General features: G+C 54.5%; 1 long non-coding RNA gene across 1 annotated transcript; it reads left to right on the top strand.

The window, feature by feature from the left end:
* The first annotated feature begins 6,783 nt into the window (after nt 1-6,783).
* LOC140473692 (uncharacterized) lies at nt 6,784-7,306 on the top strand. The gene is made up of 3 exons (XR_011958541.1): nt 6,784-6,830; nt 7,074-7,220; nt 7,267-7,306. It is a non-coding gene; the product is annotated as an uncharacterized lncRNA (long non-coding RNA).
* Nucleotides 7,307-7,525: the final 219 nt, after the last annotated feature.

The following is a 7,525-nucleotide window of genomic DNA, read 5'->3' as shown; positions in this document are numbered from 1 at the left end:
CCAATAATACCCCCAAACCAGGGACACAGTGTGCAGGTACGTACCCCAATAATACCCCCAAACCAGGGTCACAGTGTACAGGTACGTACCCCAATAATACCCCCCTCCCCCAAACCAGGGACACAGTGTGCAGGTACGTACCCCAATAACACCCCCAAACCAGGGTCACAGTGTACAGGTACGTAACCCCAATAATACCCCCCACCCCCAAACCAGGGACCACAGTGTGCAGGTACGTACCCCAATAATACCCCCAAACCAGGGGCACAGTGTGCAGGTACGTACCCCAATAATACCCCCACCCCCAAACCAGGGACACAGTGTACAGGTACGTACCCCAATAATACCCCCACCCCCAAACCAGGGTCACAGTGTGCAGGTACGTACCCCAATAACACCCCCAAACCAGGGTCACAGTGTACAGGTACGTACCCCAATAATACCCCCAAACCAGGGTCACAGTGTACAGGTACGTACCCCAATAACACCCCCAAACCAGGGTCACAGTGTGCAGGTACGTACCCCAATAATACCCCCAAACCAGGGACACAGTGTGCAGGTACGTACCCCAATAATACCCCCTCCCCCAAACCAGGGACACAGTGTGCAGGTACGTACCCCAATAATACCCCCAAACCAGGGACACAGTGTGCAGGTACGTACCCCAATAATACCCCCCTCCCCCAAACCAGGGACACAGTGTGCAGGTACGTACCCCAATAACACCCCCAAACCAGGGTCACAGTGTGCAGGTACGTACCCCAATAATACCCCCAAACCAGGACACAGTGTGCAGGTACGTACCCCAATAACACCCCCAAACCAGGGACACAGTGTACAGGTACGTACCCCAATAACACCCCCAAACCAGGGACACAGTGTGCAGGTACGTACCCCAATAATACCCCCACCCCCAAACCAGGGTCACAGTGTGCAGGTACGTACCCCAATAATACCCCCACCCCCAAACCAGGGACACAGTGTGCAGGTACGTACCCCAATAATACCCCCAAACCAGGGACACAGTGTACAGGTACGTACCCCAATAATACCCCCAAACCAGGGACACAGTGTACAGGTACGTACCCCAATAATACCCCCAAACCAGGGACACAGTGTACAGGTACGTACCCCAATAATACCCCCACCCCCAAACCAGGGTCACAGTGTGCAGGTACGTACCCCAATAATACCCCCAAACCAGGGTCACAGTGTGCAGGTACGTACCCCAATAATACCCCCACCCCCAAACCAGGGACACAGTGTGCAGGTACGTACCCCAATAACACCCCCAAACCAGGGTCACAGTGTACAGGTACGTACCCCAATAATACCCCCACCCCCAAACCAGGGTCACAGTGTACAGGTACGTACCCCAATAATACCCCCACCCCCAAACCAGGGACACAGTGTGCAGGTACGTACCCCAATAATACCCCACCCCCCAAACCAGGGTCACAGTGTGCAGGTACGTACCCCAATAATACCCCCACCCCCAAACCAGGGGACACAGTGTGCAGGTACGTACCCCAATAACACCCCCAAACCAGGGGCACAGTGTACAGGTACGTACCCCAATAATACCCCCAAACCAGGGACACAGTGTACAGGTACGTACCCCAATAATACCCCCACCCCCAAACAGGGTCACAGTGTGCAGGTACGTACCCCAATAACACCCCCCACCCCCAAACCAGGGTCACAGTGTACAGGTACGTACCCCAATAACACCCCCACCCCCAAACCAGGGACACAGTGTACAGGTACGTACCCCAATAATACCCCCACCCCCCAAACCAGGGACACAGTGTACAGGTACATACCCCAATAACACCCCCAAACCAGGGTCACAGTGTGCAGGTACGTACCCCAATAATACCCCCACCCCCAAACCAGGGACACAGTGTACAGGTACATACCCCAATAACACCCCCAAACCAGGGTCACAGTGTGCAGGTACGTACCCCAATAATACCCCCACCCCCAAACCAGGGACACAGTGTACAGGTACGTACCCCAATAATACCCCCACCCCCAAACCAGGGACACAGTGTACAGGTACGTACCCCAATAATACCCCCCACCCCCAAACCAGGGACACAGTGTGCAGGTACGTACCCCAATAATACCCCCAAACCAGGGACACAGTGTACAGGTACATACCCCAATAACACCCCCAAACCAGGGACACAGTGTGCAGGTACGTACCCCAATAATACCCCCAAACCAGGGACACAGTGTGCATGTACGTACCCCAATAATACCCCCAAACCAGGGACACAGTGTGCAGGTACGTACCCCAATAATACCCCCACCCCCAAACCAGGGACACAGTGTGCAGGTACGTACCCCAATAACACCCCCAAACCAGGGACACAGTGTACAGGTACGTACCCCAATAAACCCCCACCCCCAAACCAGGGTCACAGTGTACAGGTACGTACCCCAATAACACCCCCAAACCAGGGGACACAGTGTACAGGTACGTACCCCAATAATACCCCCACCCCCAAACCAGGGACACAGTGTACAGGTACGTACCCCAATAATACCCCCAAACCAGGGACACAGTGTACAGGTACGTACCCCAATAATACCCCCACCCCCAAACCAGGGACACAGTGTACAGGTACGTACCCCAATAACACCCCCAAACCAGGGTCACAGTGTGCAGGTACGTACCCCAATAATACCCCCAAACCAGGGACACAGTGTGCAGGTACGTACCCCCAATAATACCCCCAAACCAGGGACACAGTGTACAGGTACGTACCCCAATAATACCCCCACCCCCAAACCAGGGACACAGTGTACAGGTACGTACCCCAATAACACCCCCAAACCAGGGTCACAGTGTGCAGGTACGTACCCCAATAATTACCCCCCAAACCAGGGACACAGTGTGCAGGTACGTACCCCAATAATACCCCCAAACCAGGGACACAGTGTACAGGTACGTACCCCAATAATACCCCCACCCCCCAAACCAGGGACACAGTGTGCAGGTACGTACCCCAATAATACCCCCACCCCCCAAACCAGGGGACACAGTGTGCAGGTACATACCCCAATAACACCCCCAAACCAGGGACACAGTGTACAGGTACGTACCCCAATAATACCCCCAAACCAGGGACACAGTGTGCAGGTACGTACCCCAATAATACCCCCAAACCAGGGACACAGTGTACAGGTACGTACCCCAATAATACCCCCACCCCCAAACCAGGGACACAGTGTGCAGGTACGTACCCCAATAATACCCCCACCCCCAAACCAGGGACACAGTGTGCAGGTACGTACCCCAATAATACCCCCCAAACCAGGGACACAGTGTACAGGTACGTACCCCAATAACACCCCCAAACCAGGGACACAGTGTACAGGTACGTACCCCAATAATACCCCCACCCCCAAACCAGGGACACAGTGTGCAGGTACGTACCCCAATAATACCCCCACCCCCAAACCAGGGACACAGTGTGCAGGTACGTACCCCAATAATACCCCCCAAACCAGGGACACAGTGTGCAGGTACATACCCCAATAATACCCCCACCCCCCAAACCAGGGACACAGTGTACAGGTACGTACCCCAATAATACCCCCACCCCCAAACCAGGGACACAGTGTACAGGTACGTACCCCAATAATACCCCCACCCCCAAACCGGGGACACAGTGTACAGGTACGTACCCCAATAATACCCCCAAACCAGGGACACAGTGTACAGGTACGTACCCCAATAATACCCCCACCCCCAAACCAGGGTCACAGTGTGCAGGTACATACCCCAATAATACCCCCACCCCCAAACCAGGGTCACAGTGTGCAGGTACGTACCCCAATAATACCCCAAACCAGGGACACAGTGTGCAGGTACGTACCCCAATAATACCCCCAAACCAGGGACACAGTGTGCAGGTACGTACCCCAATAATACCCCCACCCCAAACAGGGACACAGTGTGCAGGTACGTACCCCAATAATACCCCCAAACCAGGGACACAGTGTACAGGTACGTACCCCAATAATACCCCCAAACCAGGGACACAGTGTACAGGTACGTACCCCAATAATACCCCCAAACCAGGGACACAGTGTGCAGGTACGTACCCCAATAATACCCCAAACCAGGGACACAGTGTACAGGTACGTACCCCAATAATACCCCCAAACCAGGGACACAGTGTGCAGGTACGTACCCCAATAATACCCCCAAACCAGGGACACAGTGTGCAGGTACGTACCCCAATAATACCCCAAACCAGGGACACAGTGTACAGGTACGTACCCCAATAACACCCCCAAACCAGGGACACAGTGTGCAGGTACGTACCCCAATAATACCCCACCCCAAACCAGGGACACAGTGTGCAGGTACGTACCCAATAACACCCCCAAACCAGGGACACAGTGTGCAGGTACGTACCCCAATAATACCCCCACCCCCAAACCAGGGACACAGTGTGCAGGTACGTACCCCCAATAACACCCCCACCCCCAAACCAGGGACACAGTGTACAGGTACATACCCCAATAATACCCCAAACCAGGGTCACAGTGTGCAGGTACATACCCCAATATACCCCCAAACCAGGGTCACAGTGTGCAGGTACGTACCCCAATAATACCCCCAAACCAGGGACACAGTGTGCAGGTACGTACCCCAATAATACCCCCACCCCCAAACCAGGGACACAGTGTGCAGGTACGTACCCCAATAACACCCCCCAAACCAGGGACACAGTGTACAGGTACGTACCCCAATAACACCCCACCCCCAAACCAGGGACACAGTGTACAGGTACATACCCCAATAATACCCCCAAACCAGGGTCACAGTGTGCAGGTACGTACCCAATAATACCCCCAAACCAGGGACACAGTGTACAGGTACATACCCCAATAATACCCCCACCCCAAACCAGGGACACAGTGTACAGGTACGTACCCCAATAATACCCCCAAACCAGGGTCACAGTGTGCAGGTACGTACCCCCAATAATACCCCCCAAACCAGGGACACAGTGTACAGGTACATACCCCAATAATCCCCCCAAACCAGGGTCACAGTGTGCAGGTACGTACCCCAATAATACCCCCAAACCAGGGACACAGTGTGCAGGTACGTACCCCAATAATACCCCCAAACCAGGGACACAGTGTGCAGGTACGTACCCCCAATAATACCCCCACCCCCAAACCAGGGACACAGTGTGCAGGTACGTACCCCAATAATACCCCCAAACCAGGGACACAGTGTACAGGTACGTACCCCAATAATACCCCCAAACCAGGGACACAGTGTGCAGGTACGTACCCCCAATAATACCCCACCCCCAACCAGGGACACAGTGTACAGGTACGTACCCCAATAAACCCCCACCCCCCAAGCCAGGGACACAGTGTGCAGGTACGTACCCCAATAATACCCCCAAACCAGGGACACAGTGTGCAGGTACGTACCCAATAATACCCCCAAACCAGGGACACAGTGTGCAGGTACGTACCCCAATAATACCCCCAAACCAGGGACACAGTGTGCAGGTACGTACCCCAATAATACCCCCCCAAACCAGGGACACAGTGTGCAGGTACGTACCCCAATAACACCCCCAAACCAGGGACACAGTGTTACAGGTACGTACCCCAATAATACCCCCACCCCCAAACCAGGGACACAGTGTACAGGTACGTACCCCAATAATACCCCCACCCCCAAACCAGGGACACAGTGTGCAGGGTACGTACCCCAATAACACCCCCACCCCCAAACCAGGGACACAGTGTACAGGTACGTACCCCAATAACACCCCACCCCCAAACCAGGGTCACAGTGTGCAGGTACGTACCCCAATAATACCCCCCAAACCAGGGACACAGTGTGCAGGTACGTACCCCAATAATACCCCCACCCCCAAACCAGGGACACAGTGTACAGGTACGTACCCCAATAATACCCCCCAAACCAGGGACACAGTGTGCAGGTACGTACCCCAATAATACCCCCCAAACCAGGGTCACAGTGTGCAGGTACGTACCCCAATAATACCCCCAAACCAGGGTCACAGTGTGCAGGTACGTACCCCAATAATACCCCCCAAACCAGGGACACAGTGTGCAGGTACGTACCCCAATAATACCCCCAAACCAGGGTCCACAGTGTGCAGGTACGTACCCCAATAATACCCCCCAAACCAGGGTCACAGTGTGCAGGTACGTACCCCAATAATACCCCCACCCCAAACCAGGGACACAGTGTGCAGGTACGTACCCCAATAATACCCCCAAACCAGGGACACAGTGTACAGGTACGTACCCCAATAATACCCCCACCCCCAAACCAGGGACACAGTGTACAGGTACGTACCCCAATAATACCCCCAAACCAGGGACACAGTGTACAGGTACGTACCCCAATAATACCCCCAAACCAGGGGCACAGTGTACAGGTACGTACCCCAATAATACCCCCAAACCAGGGTCACAGTGTGCAGGTACGTACCCCAATAATACCCCCAAACCAGGTCACAGTGTGCAGGTACGTACCCCCAATAATACCCCCACCCCCAAACCAGGGACACAGTGTGCAGGTACGTACCCCAATAATACCCCCCAAACCAGGGACACAGTGTACAGGTACGTACCCCAATAATACCCCCCACCCCCAAACCAGGGACACAGTGTACAGGTACGTACCCCAATAACACCCCCAAACCAGGGTCACAGTGTGCAGGTACGTACCCCAATAATACCCCCCAAACCAGGGACACAGTGTGCAGGTACGTACCCCAATAATACCCCCAAACCAGGGACACAGTGTACAGGTACGTACCCCAATAATACCCCCCACCCCCAAACCAGGGACACAGTGTGCAGGTACGTACCCCAATAATACCCCCACCCCCAAACCAGGACCACAGTGTGCAGGTACATACCCCCAATAACACCCCCAAACCAGGGACACAGTGTACAGGTACGTACCCCAATAATACCCCCAAACCAGGGGACACAGTGTGCAGGTACGTACCCCAATAATCCCACCCCCAAACCAGGGACACAGTGTACAGGTACGTACCCCAATAATACCCCCACCCCCAAACCAGGGACACAGTGTGCAGGTACGTACCCCAATAATACCCCCACCCCCAAACCAGGGACACAGTGTACAGGTACGTACCCCAATAATACCCCCAAACCAGGGACACAGTGTACAGGTACGTACCCCAATAACCACCCCCAAACCAGGGACACAGTGTACAGGTACGTACCCCAATAATACCCCCACCCCCAAACCAGGGACACAGTGTGCAGGTACGTACCCCAATAATACCCCCCACCCCCAAACCAGGGACACAGTGTGCAGGTACGTACCCCCCAATAATACCCCCACCCCCAAACCAGGGGACACAGTGTACAGGTACGTACCCCCAATAATACCCCCCCAAACCAGGGACACAGTGTGCAGGTACATACCCCAATAATACCCCCCACCCCCCAAACCAGGGACACAGTGTACAGG

The sequence above is a fragment of the Chiloscyllium punctatum genome, unplaced genomic scaffold, assembly GCF_047496795.1.
Source record: "Chiloscyllium punctatum isolate Juve2018m unplaced genomic scaffold, sChiPun1.3 scaffold_683, whole genome shotgun sequence".
In the NCBI taxonomy this organism is placed as follows: domain Eukaryota; kingdom Metazoa; phylum Chordata; class Chondrichthyes; order Orectolobiformes; family Hemiscylliidae; genus Chiloscyllium; species Chiloscyllium punctatum.
This window is presented reverse-complemented; position numbering and strand designations above follow the sequence as displayed.